This window comes from Triticum dicoccoides, chromosome 4A (genome assembly GCF_002162155.2).
Source record: "Triticum dicoccoides isolate Atlit2015 ecotype Zavitan chromosome 4A, WEW_v2.0, whole genome shotgun sequence".
Classification (NCBI taxonomy): Eukaryota; Viridiplantae; Streptophyta; class Magnoliopsida; order Poales; family Poaceae; genus Triticum; species Triticum dicoccoides.
The window spans coordinates 152,376,334-152,396,102 of record NC_041386.1 but is presented as its reverse complement, the minus strand read 5'-3'; the positions used below and the strand labels follow the sequence as shown (position 1 = coordinate 152,396,102).

Sequence of the window (19,769 nt, the reverse complement as noted above, 5' to 3'; positions counted from 1 at the left end):
AAGGGCCGGCTCCAAGAAGGCCGCCCGCGGAGGGGCTGGCTTCTAGCAGGTGGCCGCAAACACCCTCAAAGTCTGAGCCACCGTGAATGCGATGAGATGAGGCGTGGCTACAGATAAGCCTGCCACCCTCAAATCCAGGGCAGGTCGTGGCTATAGCATGCCGTACCGGCTGGTGATCTCCCGCACGGCACGGCACTGTAGCCCCTCCGCCCATGACATCACCCAAGACAGGAAGGACCCAGCTCCCATGAGGGGCTGTCAGTATGGCCCGCAAGCGGCGGGTCCTACCAGCCCATGGAAAGCCAGAAGGCGGCAAGATCAGCTAGCCGGCTAAGGGGAGGCCGGCTTCCAGCAAGCGGCCCTCCCCTTCTTAAAGGAGTTTGTGCACCGTCAGCCGAGAGAAATGGGGAGTGGCTACAATGAACAGCCACCAGGTGGCGGGACTGTAGCCATGCCTCCCCCGACCAAACAAGCGTCATTAGAAGCACTGCTACAGTAATGAGCTGCCAGCAAGGTCCGCAAGCGGCGGGCGCGGCCTATCGGCCAAGTACAAGACAGCCGGTGGGGACCACCAGTCGGCGGGCCCTAGCTGCCAGCGGAGAAGCCGGCCAAAGGAGACACTGATGGCCTGGACCCACACTCGGCCGGGTTACCATTGTACCCCTGGGGGGTAGGCCTATAGAAACCCCCCAGGGCACCCATGTAAAGGGTTCAGATTCTTAGGCACATACACACATAGAGAGGGAGCTAAGGGCTAGCCTTATTCTTCTTCCTCCTCTAGAAAAACAGCTCAAGGAGCACCTTGTAGCCACTCTTGTCAAGTTAGTGATCATGCGGAGACCCCGCAGAGCAGGACTAGGGGTGTTATCTCCTAGGAGAGCCCCGAACCTGGGTAAGATTCGCCGGCGTGCATGTCTACACCTCATCCTATTTCCTGGCACCGGCGACATCTTATTAGCCCCCTCCATGATAACACATCCTTTGGCATATGTCGCACGACACACCCTACATTTGGCGCCCACCGTGGGGCTAGGTGCACCGTCGTCCGGAGATCTGTTCTAGACGGGAACCCTCTTCCTCCCCAGTGAGCGTAGCCAGCCTGGCACGCCAGACGGTGTTTGTGTTGGGGAACATAGTAATTTCAAAAAATTTCCTACGCACATGCAAGATCATGGTGATGCATAGCAACGAGAGGGGAGAGTGTTGTCTATGTACCCTTGTAGACCGTTCGCGGAAGCATTATATCAACGCGGTTGATGTAGTCATACATCTTCACGTCCGACCGATCCAAGTACCGAAAGCACGGCACCTCCGAGTTCTGCACACGTTCGGCTCGGTGACGTCCTCGCCTTCTTGATCCAGCAAGAGGGGCGAAGTAGTAGATGAGTTCCGGCAGCATGACGGCGTGGTGACGGTGTTGGTGAAGAACAATCTCCGCAGGGCTTCGCCTAAGCACTTCGAAAACTATGACAGAGGATAAACTAGAGGGGACGGGGTTGCCGGCACACGGCTTGGTGTTTCTTGATGTGTCTTTGGTGCTAGCCCTACCCCTCTATTTATATGTTGAGCCCTGGGGTCGAAACTTGGAGTAAAAGCCTCCTCAAAGTCGGTTTCACCCGAAAGGCAAGAGTCCTTCTCGGACTCCAGGCCTAGACGCCAGGGTTTCCGGCATCTACCCCCTAGACGCCAGGGTTCCTGGCGTCTAGCCTCTGGTCTCCGCAAAACTTCCTTTTGCACTTTCCAAAAGCCTCGTGGGCTTTCCCCTTTGGCCCAGATAAAGTGTTCTCGTGCCCAAACATTTCGGGAAACATCCGGAACCCCTTCCGGTGAATTCCGGAACCCTTCCGGAGATCAAACACTACTATCCACATATCAATCTTTACTTCCAAACCATTCCGGAGTTCCTCGTCATATCTGTGATCGCATCCAAAACTCCGAACAACATTCGGTCACCAACATACATAACTCATAGTACTATATTGTCAACGAACGTTAAGCGTGCGGACCCTACCGGTTCGAGAACTATGTAGACATGACCGAGGCACCTCTCTTGTCAATAACCAATAGCGGGACCTGGATGCCCATATTGGCTCCTACATACTCTACGAAGATCTTTATCGGTCAGACCGCATAACAACATACGTTGTTCCCTTTGTCATCGGTATGTTACTTGCCCGAGATTCGATCGTCGGTATCTCAATACCTAGTTCAATCTCGTTACCGGCAAGTCTCTTTACTCATTCCGTAATACATCATCCCGCAACTAACTCATTAGTTGCAATGCTTGCAAGGCTTATAGTGATGTGCATTACCGAGTGGGCCTAGAGATACCTCTCCGACAATCGGAGTGACAAATCCTAATCTCGAAATACGCCAACCCAACAAGTACCTTTGGAGACACCTGTAGAGCACCTTTATAATCACCCAGTTACGTTGTGATGTTTGGTGGCACACAAAGTGTTCCTCCGGTAAACGGGAGTTGCATAATCTCATAGTCATAGGAACATGTATAAGTCATGAAGAAAGCAATAGCAACAAACTAAACGATCAAGTGCTAAGCTAACGAAATGGGTCAAGTCAATCACATCATTCTCCTAATGATGTGATCCCGTTAATCAAATGACAACTCATCTCTATGGTTAGGAAACTTAACCATCTTCGATCAACGAGCTAGTCAAGTAGAGGCATACTAGTGACACTTTGTTTGTCTATGTATTCACACATGTATTATGTTTCCGGTTAATACAATTCTAGCATGAATATAATTACTTTATTATTGCCTCTAGGGCATATTTCCTTCAGTCTCCCACTTGCACTAGAGTCAATAATCTAGATCACATCGCCATGTGATTTAACATCAATTGTTCACATCACCATGTGATTAACACCCATAGTTCACATCGTCATGTGACCAACACCCAAAGGGTTTAATAGAATCAATAATCTAGTTCACATCGCTATGTGATTAACACCCAAAGAGTACTAAGGTGTGATCATGTTTTGCTTGTGAGAGAATTTTAGTCAATGGGTCTGCAACATTCAGATCCATATGTATTTTGCAAATTTCTATGTCAACAATGCTCTGCATGGAGCTACTCTAGCTAATTGCTCCCACTTTCAATATGTATCCAGATTGAGACTTAGAGTCATCTGGATCAGTGTCAAAACTTGCATCGACATAACCCTTTATGACGAACCTTTTGTCACCTCCATAATCGATAAACATATTGTCGGTGTCAAAACCGGCGGATCTCGGGTAGGGGGTCCCGAACTGTGCGTCTAGGCCGGATGGTAACAGGAGACAAGGGACATGAAGTTTTACCCAGGTTTGGGCCCTCTCGATGGAGGTAAAACCCTATGTCCTGCTTGATTAATATTGATGACATGGGTAGTACAAGAGTAGATCTACCACGAGATCGAGGAGGCTAAACCCTAGAAGCTAGCCTATGGTATGATTGTTGATGTGTATGTTGTCCTACGGACTAAAACCCTCCGGTTTATATAGACACCGGAGAGGGTTAGGGTTACACAAAGTCGGTTACAATGGTAGGAGATCTTCATATCCGTATCGCCAAGCTTGCCTTCCACGCCAAGGAAAGTCCCTTCCGGACACGGGACGGAGTCTTCAATCTTGTATCTTCATAGTCTAGGAGTCCGGCTGAAGGTATAGTCCGGCTATCCGAACACCCCCTAATCCAGGACTCCCTCAGTATCCCCTGAACCAGGCTTCAATGACGAGTCCGGCGCGCAGATTGTCTTCGACATTGCAAGGTGGGTTCCTCCTCCAAGTATTTCATAGACGATTTTGAACAAAAATAGTGTCCGGCTCTGCAAAATAAGTTTCCACATATTGCCATAGAGAGAATAATATTTACACCAATCTAATCTGCTGACTTATTCTGTAGCGTGTCACACCACGACCAAGCCTTTATCCGAATCGTTTCATTATCCCACCTTAGCGCGATCTGCGAGGCGGTTTCCTTGGCACTTCTTGTTAAAGCAGAGATCGTGTCCCCTTATCCCGGGATTCTCATCAATACGGGCATGGGTAACCCAACCGCGCCATTGATTACGGCGCTTGGAGATAAGCGAGTTTTACCAGGCTGGTGGGGACATGTAGTTGCGTCCACCCATATAAGGGGATAAGGATCCACCTTTTCACCTACGCCTTCTTCCTCCTTCACCTATCCATTCTTGCGCACTCGAGCTCCAGCGCCCAAGTCCGCACTCCCCACCTCGACCTTCTCCAGCCATGTCCAGAGCGGGAGGCAAGTAGATGGTCTCCTCCGTCACGGAGGGACATATCAAAAAGCCGAGGAAGGTCGGATACCTGTCTAACGACATCGCGTACCGGCTCCCCAAAAAGGGGCAGCTCATCCCCACCCCTAGGCCCCATGAGAGGGTGGTGTTCCTCCCCCATTTCCTCCACGGACTGGGCTTCCCTCTCCACCCATTTGTCCGGGGGCTCATGTTCTACTATGGCCAGGATTTCCACGATCTGGCCCCGAATTTCGTCCTCAACATCTCGGCGTTTACCGTCATGTGCGAGGCCTTCCTCCGCATCCGCCTCCATTTCGGCCTATGGCTCAAGACTTTCAACGTCAAGCCGAAGGTGGTGCACGGCAACCAGGCAGAGTGTGGAGGCGCCATGGTGGGCAAGATGGCCAACGTCCTCTGGCTCGACGGCTCCTTTGTGGAGACCCTGAAGGGGTGGCAATCAGGGTGGTTTTACATCACCGAGCCGTGCGACGCCGAATGGGTCGCACCCCCCGAATTCCGATCCGGACCCCCTACACGGCTCACCTCCTGGAAGGAGACGGGCCTGTCGTGGGGTAAGAAGGGAGAGCTGACCGGACTCCAAACATGCGTCCAAACCCTGGTGATAAGAAGCTCAAACTTGTCAACGCAGTCCAGGTTATGCTCATCCGCTTAATCCTCCTGTGTCAACAACGGGCTTTCAACCTGTTGGAGTTCGACCCGGCGCGACACCAAACTCTGAGCAGGCTCTTTGACACGACGTACGAAGATGCCTGGAAGGTGCTTTTCAAGGGCGCCGAGGCTCCCGCATACGCTACCCAGGATCGCGGATTCAGTGCGCAGCGTCATGCTCTCGCTTTAAGCTATTTTTTCCTTTTATAGGGTATCAATTTTTCATAGTTTGACTCCATGCAGGATCTAAACTCCCTTACCTTTGACAGGATTGGCAGGTAACATCCAGACAAATCAACTGTCTGGCTCCTTTGCCCGAAGGCCCAGCGGATGCTCGCTTGGCGAAGCTGCTGGCTCCGGCACCCTATGTGGTGCCGGAGAAGAAGGCCGCAAAAAAGGCCGCGGGGACTCGAAAGAGTGTCCGGCGCCAGGAGGTGTCGGATCCATCATCCGACGGTTCCGAGGCACATTCCTCTCGTGATGACGAGGAGGAAGAAGAAGAGAACTCTCCCCCTCCAGCGGGAGGAGAGAAGAAAAGGAAGGCCGCCCTCTCTGGGGAGGCCGGGGGTCCAAGAAGGGGAAAACCCTTCCTCCGGACTGCTCCATCGACGCCGATGGCGGCGGAGAGGAGTGGCAGCCCAGGGCCAAGCCCCTGGCAAAATCGTGAGTATCCTGATACCAGAGTAATTCATAGTATTCGTTTATTGCACAGCTTTCCCTTACGTCGAATGTGTTTATGCAGCCCACCCAAAGACCGACTCGACGCGTCGTCGAGCGGCTCACTAGACTTGTCGGATGTGAACTCACTTTCGACGGCTTCCTCCCCCGCCCTACAGACGACACCGAAGTGTTGTCCCAACAGGTTCCAAGGCGGGAGGAGGTGGTCCTGGAGGCGTCGCAAGGCGACCTCCCGGACTCCAGGAGTAAAGGGGATGAAACCCCTCAGGGCTCCAAGTCCGACTCTAGGCCGGACACCGCTCCGGAACCTTCGGAGGTTCCAGAGTCCGGCAGGGGACCTCCTTCCAAGAGGAGCAAGTTCGCCGTGCCGGTGGCCCCCGTCCAACCGGAGGCGCCGGACAATATGCTGGAGGCGCTCCAAGGCGCTTCCATCGATGAGGAGCACCGCGCTATTATGAGCGCGGTGGTCCAGAAGGTTCAGTCCGCCAAGAGCGGACTGACTGAAGCTTGTACTAGCCTTTTGACAGGCTTTGAGGTAAGTAAAGAATGTATAAATAATAGTACCGCATAGACAGTAGCCCCTGATGCTCTGTTTGGCGTTCGGGAAGAAAAGCCGAATAGAGGATCAAATAGAATTGGCAGGAGTCTAACAAAAATGAGTCAATATGCATATGCAGGCTTCCCTGCTTGCGTCCGCCGCACTGACTGCGGAAGTGGACACGCTAAAGCAGAACCTCGAGCAGTCCGAGCAAGAGCTCAGGCGTGCCAAGAAGCAGCTCGAGGACAATGAAGGTAAGAAATATCATGTTTTTAAATATATATATAAAGGTGCAATTGCAAAGAATGACAGGATTATCGTGGCTATTTTAGGGGCCACGTCTGAAGTGGCGACCCTTAAGCAGGCGTTGGTCGAGGCCGAGAAGAGGGCGGCCTCGGAGCGCACCGAGCGCGAGAAGTATGAGGCCGAGGTTGGCAAGGTGCGGCAAGAGCTCCAGGCTCTCATGGAAAAACATGAGAGTTTGGAGCTTGACTCAAAGATGCGAGCGTCCGAGCTCGCGGTGGCTATGGAAAACGCCAAGTCTGCTAAGGATGAATCCCAGAAGACCCTCCAGGAGTTGGATGAGGTGAAGAAGATAGCGGCGGGTAAGGCATTCTTTATGCAAAGCAAACACATAAACGTGAGTTACTTGTTACTTACCCGAATCCGGAGCTCTCCAGGAGCGTTCGCAGATCTTCCCCGGAGTGTATCTGATGCAGCCGCATTCTACCGAGCCGAGGAGGGAAACTCGACAGAGAAGGTGTTCTGGTCTCAGTATACTGAGGCCGGACACCCCGTGCCCCTGAGCGACTAGCTGAAGCAACTGGTCGAGCTCCACAAGGCGGCCGAACAGGCCATGAAGGGCCTCATTGTTCGGCTGTGGCCTGGAGGGGCTCTGCCTGGGAGCTATTTCGGGCTGGTGCGGCGGTTGGTGGAGGCCTGTCCAAGGCTCGAAGTCATCAAGCGCTCCGTCTGCATTGAAGGTGCCCATAGGGCCCTTGCCCATGCTAAGGTGCACTGGGGCAAGCTGGATGCTGAGAAGCTGGTGAAGGACGGGCCACCGCCAGGGAAAGAGCATCGCAAGCCCGAGAATTACTATAAGGATGTTCTGAAGGGTGCCCCCCTTGTGGCGGATGAATGTTCTAGGGATGTAATTTTTGAGTGAAACTTGCTCGTTTTGTCCTGTGCGCTGAAAACTTGTTTATATGCGCTAAGCAATGCTGTTGGAATTTAAAATATTACCTTCTGTGCGAATGTTTATCAATTCTGAGAGATGGCAAGTCGTCGGCTTCTGCCCCCGTGCCGCTAGTGCTAGGGTGTTCGGGGATAAACCTGAGCGCTCTTTTTCCCATGTTTGGGTCCTTCAAGGGAGGCGCTCATCCCAACGAACAAGGCAATCGGACTATAATGCGTGAACACTCTCACTTAACCATATAATTCTATAATTTTAAATTTCGGGGAAGCCCCTGGTATTCGGAAGACCGAGTTCGGGGCGCTATCCATGCCTTGGCCGGACAGAGCCGGCTCCTCACCCTAAGCGGCATAAGTCTTTAGGGACTCGGAAAAAAACTCTCGAACAGCGACCAGCTCTCTCTTCATCATGACAGTCAGTTTTAGCTTTCTCCACTGAGGTGCTCGACCCAGGTCAACTGGGGCACAATCGTAGTGGTTCTCCTAGTGCTACCTTAGCCGATATAGCGGAACGTAAGGCACCAAAACATAGGAGCCGGGCAAACCCAACTATTGACCCAAGACATGATTCAGAGCCGATGCATATAATGCTATAAGTTCGGGGTGCCGCACTTGTTAAAGTGTTCGGACTTCTCACACCATATTGAGGGGTACTAAATCCCCTGGCATATTTTTGCCGTACCAACGTGTACGGGTGCAACATGTCGTTAAGGAACATATATAAAGAAAAAAAGGTAATGCAAAAATAGACGAAAGCTATGCGTTGTTTATTAAAAAGGGCCGCGATCAAAGCAGAACGATACAAATAATGCGATAAGTGGAAGGTTGGACTAGTTAACATGTCCGTTCCAGGGGCAAGCTGTGGAATAGTATGCGGAACGGGTATACTGCTCGTGATAGAGACCACCTGGGAGTTCCGAAATGCGGCGTGGCTTGTCTGCTTCCCTGGTTCTTGCATCGTTTGTGCGGCAATTGAACTGCCGAACAAGCCTTCCGAAGGGTGGAGTCCTGAAAGTAAGAGAAAATTAAAAAAATTGGCAGCCCCTGGTACGGTTTAAGCCGTGTTTTGGGCGTGCCGTGATGGTGCCCCCCCTGTTCCCATGGTATCTCTAGAGCGTAGTTATGTACGTGAAGTACTGCTGTCGCCATTTTGCGAGGGTTGGGGTTGGGGCCGCATTGCTACGCCTGCTCGGATCGTGCCAGGCGGTCTTGTTGTAGGTTACTCCGGGCGTGCTTGACCGTGTTGGGTCGTTTAGTGGCCGGACTGGAAAACTGCCTGGAGAGGCTACTTTGTACTTCCGCTGCAAGGGCCGCCGTGTGCTCCTCCATTCGGAGGGAGCGTTCGGTGTTTCCATTGACCGTAATTACTCCTCGAGGGCCTGGCATCTTGAGCTTAAGGTATGCGTAATGAGGTACCACATTGAACTTAGCGAATGCGGTTCGCCCTAGCAGTGCGTGATAACCACTTTGAAACGGGACTATGTCGAAGATTAACTACTCGCTTCGGAAATTATCCAGAGATCCGAAGACCACTTCAAGTGTGACTGAGCCTGTATAGTTGGCCTCTACACCTGGTATTACGGCTTTAAAGGTCGTTTTGGTGGGCTTAATCCTCGAGGGATCTATGCCCATTTTCTGCACTGTATCCTGGTAGAGCAGGTTCAGGCTGCTGCCGCCGTCCATAAGGACTCTAGTGAGATGAAATCTGTCAATAATTGGGTCTAGAACCAATGCGGCGAATCCGCCATGACGGATGCTAGTGGGATGGTCCCTTCGATCAAAGGTGATCGGGCAGGAGGACCATGGGTTGAACTTTGGGGCGACTGGTTCTACCGCGTATACGTCCCTTAACACACACTTCCGCTCCCTTTTGGGGACATGGGTTGCGTATATCAGGTTCACCGTTCGCACTTGTGGGGGAAAACCCTTCTGTCCACTGTTGTTCGGCGGCCGGGGCTCCTCGTCGTCATCGCTATGCAGCCTCTTGTCATCATTTTTGGCGTTTAACTTGCCTGCCTGCTTGAACACCCAACAATCCCTGTTGGTGTGATTGGCCGGCTTTTCGGGGGTGCCATGTATCTGGCACAAGCGGTCGAGTATTCGGTCCAAACTGGACGGGCCCCTAGGATTCCTTTTAAATGGCTTTTTCCGCTGACCGGATTTAGAGCCTCTGAATCCGGCATTAACTGCCCTATCCTCAGCATTGTCATCGTTAATGCGGCGCTTCTCCTTGTTGCAACGCGACCTACCACTACTGTCCCTGGTGTCCGAATTACCAGGGTTCTTGGTCATATTGTTGCTACGAGCAAGTCATCTGTCTTCTCCCACGCAAAAGTGGGTCATGAGTGTCGTGAGTGCTGCCATAGATTTCGGCTTTTCCTGTCCAAGGTGCCGGGCCAGCCACTCATCCCGGATATTGTGCTTGAAGGCTGCTAGGGCCTCAGCGTCCGAACAATCGACTATTTGATTTTTCTTTGTTAGAAACCGTGTCCAGAATTGCCTGGCCGATTCCTATGGCTATTGAATTACGTGACTTAGGTCATCGGCGTCTGGGGGTCGCACATAAGTGCCCTGGAAATTGTCGAGGAATGCGGCTTCCAGGTCCTCCCAACAACTGATTGATCCTGTTTGCAAGCTGTTAAGCCAATGTCGAGCTGGTCCTTTAAGCTTGAGTGGGAGGTATTTGATGGCATGGACATCATCGCCGCGGGCCATGTGGATATGAAGGAGATAATCCTAGACCCATAGCGCAGGATCTGTTGTGCCATCATATGATTAGATGTTTACGGGTTTGAAACCCTCGGGGATTTGATGATCCATTATTTCGTCTGTAAAGCAGAGCGGGTGTGCGGCGCCTCTGTACTGGGCTATATCATGACGTAGCTCCAATGAGCTTTGTCTATTGTGTTCGGCCCCGCCGAATTTGTGGCCGGCGTGATGGTTACCGTCTCGAGCCGTGGGGTGCCCACGCGATCCGTAGATCGATCTTGTTTGCCTTGCCTTGTCCTCCAACATGTCTCGTAAGTCCGGCGCATATTCCCGTGCCTTGGCACGGGGTGCGGCTTGAGTGCAGGGCCGAGAGGCCTCTCTGTCGCGACCGGGAGGTGGCCGGTCGGCCGCATCAAGTGCTTCCTCCTCTAATCGGGGTAGCAACCTGCGCTTTGGGTAGCTCTTGGAGGGGCGTTCGAGTTTATGCTCTTCGGCCGCAAGGACTTCAGTCCATCTGCCGACCAGCAAATCTTGATCAGCTCTAAGTTGTTGCTGTTTTTTCTTGAGGCTTCTTGCCGTGGCCATAAGCCTGCGTTGAAAACGCTCTTGCTCGATGGGATCCTTTGGCACGACAAATTCGTTGTCGTTGAGGCTTGCCTCGTCTTCGGAGGGAGGCATATAATTATTGTCCTCGACCTCTCTGTCTGCCGCTCTCTCATGAGGGCTGGTTTCTCCATCCTCCTGTGCTAAGTCTTGCTGAAGGGGGTTTTCTTCGGCACTTTCTGGAGTATTATTATCTCCCGTGCTGGAATCACCTTGTTTGTTTTGGCGGGATTTTGAGCGGCACCGCTGACGCCGACGCTTAGGTTGTTTCTTGGAGGGGTCATCCTCCGCTGTTCCATCGCCATCTCCCTCTTTTGGGGTGTCCACCATGTATATGTCATATGACGAGGTGGCTTTCCAGGGCCTAGTAGGTGCTGGTTCTTCATCATCTCCTTCATCGGTGTCCATACCATCGATATCTTCGGAGTCGAAGTCGAGCATGTCGGTTAAGTCGTCGACAGTGGCTACAAAGTGGGTGGTGGGTGGGATTTGAATTTCTTCGTCGTCCGTACCCCAACCTTGCTGACCGTAGTCCGGGCAGGGCTCTCCTGATAAAGAGAGAGACTTCAGTGACTTCAGGATATCGCCAAAAGGCGAGTGCTGAAAGATGTCCGCGACAGTGAACTCCATGATAGGCGCCCAATCGGATTCGATCGGCCGGGGCGCGGAGGGTTCGGAGTCCGGAGAGGAGTCCGGTTCCTTGGAGTCACGAGTCTCGCAGAGTACGGGGCTGGTGCTTGGCTCAATCGCTGTTGGGGTCGCAGCCCCTGAGGTGGCGTACAACCGTCCATCCTCGGTCGGCGCAATTGGCTCCGAATTAAGGGTCGGAGCCGATGCGGGTGCGGCCTCCAGGGCACTGTTCGGCGGCAGAGCTAGATCATGCTCGTCGTGACAGTGCGGCGCGCTTGGCAGTGGTTCGAATTCGTCGAAGATCAAGTCCCGCGGATGTCAGCCGTGTAGTTAAAACTTCCAAATCTGACCTGACGGCCAGGGGCGTAGCTTTCGATCTACTCCAGACGGCCAAGCGAATTGGCCAGCAGTGCGAAGCCGCCGAAGACGAAGATCTGTCCGGGGAGGAAGGTCTCACCCTGGACTGCATCGCTATGAATGATCGTAGGAGCCATCGAGCCTGACAGCGACGACACAGAGGAACTCTCAATGAAAGCACCAATGTCGGTGTCAAAACCGGCGGATCTCGGGTTGGGGGTCCCAAACTATGCGTCTAGGACGGATGGTAATAGGAGACAAGGGACACGAAGTTTTACCTAGGTTCGGGCCCTCTAGATGGAAGTAAAACCCTATGTCCTGCTTGATTAATATTGATGATATAGGTAGTACAAGAGTAGATCTACCACGAGATCGAGGAGGCTAAACCCTAGAAGCTAGCCTATGGTATGATTGTTGATGTGTATGTTGTCCTACGGACTAAAACCCTCCGGTTTATATAGACACCGGAGAGGGTTAGGGTTACACAAAGTCGGTTACAATGGTAGGAGATCTTCATATCCGTATCGCCAAGCTTGCCTTCCACGCCAAGGGAAGTCCCTTCCGGACATGGGACAGAGTCTTCAATCTTGTATCTTCATAGTCCAGGAGTCCGGCTGAAGGTATAGTCCGGCTATCCGAACACCCCCTAATCCAGGACTCCCTCACATATCCTTATTCCACTAAGGATAATTTTGACCAATGTCCAGTGATCTACTCCTAGATCACTATTGTACTCCCTTGCCAAACTCAGGGCAGGGTATACAATAGGTCTGGTACACAGCATGGCATACTTTATAGAACCTATGGCTGAGGCATAGGGAATGACTTTCATTCTCTCTCTATCTTCTGCCGTGGTCGGGTTTTGAGTCTTACTCAACTTCACACCTTTGTAACACAGGCAAGAATCCTTCTTTGACTGTTCCATTTTGAACTACTTCAAAATCTTGTCAAGGTATGTACTCATTGAAAAACTAATCAAGCGTCTTGATCTATCTCTATAGATCTTGATGCTCAATACGTAAGTAGCTTCACTGAGGTCTTTCTTTGAAAAACTCCTTTCAAACATTCCTTTATGCTTTGCAGAATAATTCTACATTATCTCCGATCAACAATATGTCTTTCACATATACTTATCAGAAATACTGTAGTGCTCCCACTCACTTTCTTGTAAATACAGGCTTCACCACAAGTCTGTATAAAACTATATGCATTGATCAACTTATCAAAGTATATATTCCAACTCCGAGATGCTTGCACCAGTCCATAGATGGATCGCTGGAGCTTGCATATTTTGTTAGTACCTTTAGGATTGACAAAACCTTCTGGTTGCATCATATACAACTCTTCTTTAATAAATCCATTAAGGAATGTAGTTTTGTTTATCCATTTGCCAGATTTCATAAAATGCGGCAATTGCTAACATGATTCAGACAGACTTAAGCATAGATACGAGTGAGAAACTCTCATCGTAGTCAACACCTTGAACTTGTCGAAAACCTTTTTGCGACAATTCTAGGTTTGTAGATAGTAACACTACTATCAGTGTCCGTCTTCCTCTTGAAGCTCCATTTAATCTCAATGGCTCGCCGATCATTGCGCAAGTCAATCAAAGTTCATACTTTGTTCTCATACATGGATCTCATCTCAGATTTCATGGCCTCAAGCCATTTCGCGGAATCTGGGCTCATCATCGCTTCCTCATAGTTCGTAGGCTCGTTATGGTCAAGTAACATGACCTCCAGAACAAGATTATCGTACCACTCTGGTGCGGATCTCACTCTGTTTTACCTACGAGGTTCGGTAGTAACTTGATCTGAAGTTACATGATCATCATCATTAGCTTCCTCACTAATCGGGGTAGTAGTCACAGGAACAGATTTCTGTGATGAACTACTTTCCAATAAGGGAGCAGGTACAGTTACCTCATCAAGTTCTACTTTCCTCCCACTCACTTCTTTCGAGAGAAACTCCTTTTCTAGAAAGGATCCGTTCAAAGCAATGAATATATTGCCTTCGGATCTGTGATAGAAGGTATACCCAACATTTTCTTTTGGGTATCCTATGAAGATGCACTTCTCCGATTTGGTTTAGAGCTTATCACGTTGAAACTTTTTCACATAAGCATTGCAACCTCAAACTTTAAGAAACGACAACTTAGGTTTCTTGCCAAACCATAGTTCATACGGTGTCGTCTCAACGGATTTAGATGGTGCCCTATTTAATGTGAATGCAGTTGTCTCTAATGCATAACCCCAAAACGATAGTGGTAGATCGGTAAGAGACATCATAGATCGCACCATATCTAATATACAGTTATGACGTTCGGACACACCATTACACTGTGGTGTTCCAGGTGGCGTGAGTAGTGAAACTATTTCACATTGTTTTAACTCAAGGCCAAACTCGTAACTCAAATATTTTACTTCTGCGATCATATCGTAGAAACTTTTATTTTTGTTACGATGATTCTCCACTTCACTCTGAAATTCTTTGAACTTTTCAAATGTTTCAGACTAGTGTTTCATCAAGTAGATATACTCATATCTTCTCAAATCATCTGTGAAGATCAGAAAATAATGATACCTGTCGTGAGCCTCAATATTCATCGGACCACATACATCAGTATGTATGATTTCCAACAAATCTTTTGCTTGCTCTATTGTTCCGGAGAATGGAGTCTTAGTCATCTTGCCCATGAGGCATGGTTCGCAAGCATCAATTGATTCATAATCAAGTGATTCCAAAAGTCCATCAGCATGGAGTTTCTTCATGCGCTTTACACCAATATGACCTAAACGGTAGTGCCACAAACAAGTTGCGCTATCATTATTAACTTTGCATATTTTGGCTTCAATTTTATGAAAATATGTGTATTATTACAATCGAGATCCAACAAACCATTTTCGTTGGTGTGTATAACCATAGAAGGTTTTATTCATGTAAACAAAACAACAATTGTTCTCTAACTTAAATGAATAACCGTATTGCAATAAACATGATCAAATCATATTCATGTTCAATGCGAACACCAAATAACACTTATTTAGGTTCAACACTAATCCCGAAAGTATAGGGAGTGTGCGATGATTATCATATCAATCTTGGAACCACTTCCAACACACATCGTCACTTCACCCTTAACTAGTCTCTGTTCATTCTGCAACTCCCGTTTCGAGTTACTACTCTTAGCAATTGAACTAGTATCAAATACCGAGGGGTTGCTACGAACACTAGTAAAATACACATCAATAATATGTATATCAAATATACTTTTGTTCACTTTGCCATCCTTCTTATCCGCCAAATACTTGGGGCAGTTCTGCTTCCAGTGACCAGTCCCTTTGTAGTAGAAGCACCTAGTCTCAGGCTTAGGACCAGACTTGGGCTTCTTCACTTGAGCAGCAACTTGTTTGCCGCTCTTCTTGAAGTTCCCTTTCTTTCCCTTTGCCCTTTTCTTGAAACTAGTGGTCTTGTTAATCATCAACACTTGATGTTCTTTCTTGATTTCTACCTTCATCGATTTCATCATCATGAAAAGCTCGGGAATCATTTTCATCATCCCTTGCATACTATAGTTCATCACGAAGTTCTACTAACTTGGTGATGGTGACTAGAGAATTCTGTCAATCACTATTTTATCTGGAAGATTAACTCCCACTTGATTCAATCGATTGTAGTACCCAAACAATTTGAACACATGCTCACTGCTTGAGCTATTCTCCTCCATCTTTTAGCTATAGAACTTGTTGGAGACTTCATATCTCTCAACTTGGGTATTTTCTTGAAATATTAACTTCAACTCCTGGAACATCCATATGATCCATGATGTTCAAAACGTCTTTGAAGTCCCGATTCTAAGCTGTTAAGCATGGTGCACTAAACTATCAAGTAGTCATCATATTGAGCTAGCCAAACGTTCATGACGTCTGCATCTGCTCCTGCAATAGGTCTGTCACCTAGCAGTGCATTAAGGACATAATTCTTCTGTGCAGCAATGAGGATAAACCTCAGATCACGGATCCAATCCGCATCATTACTACTAACATCTTTCAACTTAGTTTTCTCTAGGAACATATCAAAAATAAAACAGGGGAGCTAAATGCTAGCTATTGATCTACAACATAGATATGCTAATACTACCAGGCCTAAGTTCATGATAAATTAAAGTTCAATTAATCATATTACTTAAGAACTCTCACTTAGATAGACATCCCTCTAATCATCTAAGTGATCACGTGATCCAAATCAACTAAACCATAACCGATCATCACGTGAAATGGAATAGCTTTCAATGTTGAACATCATTATGTTGATCATATCTACTATATGATTCACGCTCGACCTTTCGGTCTCAGTGTTCCGAGGCCATATCTGCATATGCTAGGCTCGTCAAGTTTAACCTGAGTATTCTGCGTGTGCAAAACTGGCTTGCACCCATTGTAGATGGACGTAGAGCTTATCACACCCGATCATCACGTGGTGTCTGGGCACGACGAACTTTGGCAACGGTGCATACTCAGGGAGAACACTTTTATCTTGAAATTTAGTGAGAGATCATCTTATAATGCTACCGTCAAACAAAGCAAGATAAGATGCATAAAAGACAAACATCACATGCAATCAATATAAGTGATATGATATGGCCATCATCATCTTGTGCTTGTGATCTCCATCTCCAAAGCACCGTCATGATCACCATCGTCACCGGCGCGACACCTTGATCACCATCGTAGCATCGTTGTCGTCTCGCCAATCTTATGCTTCCACGACTATCGCTACCGCTTAGTGATAAAGTAAAGCATTACAGCGCAATTGCATTGCATACAATAAAACTACAACCATATGGCTCCTGCCAGTTGCCGATTACTCGGTTACAAAACATGATCATCTCATACAATAAAATTTAGCATCATGTCTTGACCATATCATATCACAACATGCCCTACAAAAACAAGTTAGACGTCCTCTACTTTGTTGTTGCAAGTTTTACGTGGCTGCTACGGGCTGAGCAAGAACCGTTCTTACCTACGCATCAAAACCACAACGATAGTTTGTCAAGTTGGTGCTGTTTTAACCTTCGCAAGGACCGGGCGTAGCCACACTCGATTCAACTAAAGTTGGAGAAACTGACACCCGCCAGACACCTGTGTGCAAAGCACGTCAGTAGAACCAGTCTCGCGTAAGCGTACGCGTAATGTCGGTCCGGACCGCTTCATCCAACAATACCGTCGAACCAAAGTATGACATGCTGGTAAGCAGTATGACTTATATCGCCCACAACTCACTTGTGTTCTACTCGTGCACAACATCAACGCATAAAACCTTGGTCTAATACCACTGTTGGGGAATGTAGTAATTTCAAAAAAATTCCTACGCACACGCAAGATCATCGTGATGCATAGCAACGAGAGGGGAGAGTGTTGTCTACGTACCCTCGTAGACCGTTCGCGGAAGCGTTATATCAACACGGTTGATGTAGTCGTACGTCTTCACGTCCGACCGATCCAAGTACCGAAAGCACGGCACCTCCGAGTTCTGCACACGTTCGGCTCGGTGACGTCCTCGCCTTCTCGATCTGGCAAGAGGGGCGAAGTAGTAGATGAGTTTCGGCAGCACGACGGCGTGGTGACGGTGTTGGTGAAGAACAATCTCCGCAGGGCTTCGCCTAAGCACTACGAAAACTATGACAGAGGATAAACTAGAGGGGACGGGGTTGCCGGCACACGGCTTGGTGTTTCTTGATGTGTCTTTGGTGCCAGCCCTACCCCTCTATTTATATGTTGAGCCCTGGGTCGAAACTTGGAGTAAAAGCCTCCTCAAAGTCGGTTTCACTCGAAAGGCAAGAGTCCTTCTCGGACTCCAGGGCTAGACGCCAGGGTTCCCGGCATCTACCCCCTAGACGCCAGGGTTCCTGGCGTCCAGCCTCTGGTCTCCGCAAAACTTCCTTTTGCACTTTCCAAAAGCCTCGTGGGCTTTCCCCTTTGGCCCAGATAAAGTGTTCTCGTGCCCAAACATTTCGGGAAACATCCGGAACCCCTTCCGGTGAATTCCGGAACCCTTCCGGAGATCAAACACTACTATCCACATATCAATCTTTACTTCCAAACCATTCCGGAGTTCCTCGTCATATCTGTGATCGCATCCAAAACTATTCCGGAACCCTTCCGGAGATCAAACACTACTATCCACATATCAATCTTTACTTCCAAACCATTCCGGAGTTCCTCGTCATATCTGTGATCGCATCCAAAACTCCGAACAACATTCGGTCACCAACATACATAACTCATAGTATTATATCGTCAACGAACGTTAAGCGTGCGGACCCTATGGGTTCGAGAACTATGTAGACATGACCGAGACACCTCTCTTGTTAATAACCAATAGCGGGACCTGGATGCCCATATGGGCTCCTACATACTCTACAAAGATCTTTATCGGTCAGACTGCATAACAACATACGTTGTTCCCTTTGTCATCGGTATGTGACTTGCCCGAGATTCGATCATCGGTATCTCAATACCTGGTTCAATCTCGTTACCGGCAAGTCTCTTTACTCGTTCCGTAATACATCATCCTGCAACTAACTCATTAGTTGCAATGCTTGCAAGTTATAGTGATGTGTATTACCGAGTGGGCCCAGAGATACCTCTCCGACAATCGGAGTGACAAATCCTAATCTCGAAATACGCCAACCCAACAAGTACCTTTGGAGACACCTGTAGAGCACCTTTATAATCACCTAGTTACGTTGTGATGTTTGGTGGCACACAAAGTGTTCCTCCGGTAAATGGGAGTTGTATAATCTCATAGTCATAGGAACATGTATAAGTCATGAAGAAAGCAATAGCAACAAACTAAACAATCAAGTGCTAAGCTAACGGAATGGGTCAAGTCAATCACATCATTCTCCTAATGATGTGATCCCGTTAATCAAATGACAACTCATGTCTATGGTTAGGAAACTTAACCATCTTCGATCAACGAGCTAGTCAAGTAGAGGCATACTAGTGACACTCTATTTGTCTATGTATTCACACATGTATTATGTTTCCGGTTAATACAATTCTAGCATGAATAATAAACATTTATCATGAAATAAGGAAATAAATAATAACTTTATTATTGCCTCTAGGGCATATTTCCTTCAGTTTGTGCCGACACGCTGCATGACGCGGAGGTCACATGCGCAGCAAACTGCCTCACCGACCTTGTCGGCGAGGTCCACCTTTCCGATGAGCCGGTGTCTGACGCAGACATTGACAGCCTCGAGAGCCGCCTCGTCAACCTCCTCGACCAGCTCCACATTGCCAACGAGCCGACTTTCGACTTGGAGTCGATTGGCTCCACCGACCCGATGCTTGTCGACTCTGACACGGCTTCCCTCAACGCTTTCCCCACCAACATTGTGGTCATTGACGATCCGCTCCCACGCGCGGAGAGTGGCGGCAGCACCGTAACGGAGGTGCTTGTCATCAGCCACACTGGGGGCTCCGGAGGAGCCGGCCAGGACCCATTGCAGGCGGCAATGCGGGACCTGTCCACGCCCATTGCCGCAGATGCGGACGCCGAGACGCTAGAAGCCTGCCGCGTCTCGCTTGTGGAGAACGCGAAGAAGTTGGCTACCATGTGCCGCCTCTCCGAAGCCTTCCAGCGCAAAGTTGATTGCGCTGTCGGCGGCACGCCGACTGCTGCTGGGCCCAGCCGAGCCGGCATGGTCAGGCAGTGAGGTGGAGCCATCACCAACATATTTGGAGTGGACCGCCCGGTCTATGCCACGCCCATGGAGAACATATGTGTTGCCCAGGCGGCAGCAGATGAGCTGGAGCACCTGGAGAGCGACGAGCGTCGCTATATGACGGAGCGCGTTCAGCAGCGTATTGATGCGGCTGCTGCCCAACAAGAAGCCGGTTGTCGTGCTGAAGAGCTTCACCAACGGGTTAAAAACCCACCCCCTCGCCAAGAGCATGGCGCGACCTCCTGGACGCCGACTGGCAGCACCCGCGACAGACGAGACAAGGAGCCGGCTTCCAATCGCAGCCGGACTCGCATCACCATCGAGCGCGACCAAGACGGCTGCCCTCGAGCAGTCGAACGACGGGACGATGATCCATGTCTGGAAGCCGTCGGACGA

General features: G+C 49.3%; 1 pseudogene; it reads left to right on the top strand.

The window, feature by feature from the left end:
- The first annotated feature begins 4,252 nt into the window (after window positions 1-4,252).
- Window positions 4,253-19,769, top strand: part of LOC119283465 — a 78,777-nt pseudogene continuing 63,260 nt past the window's right edge.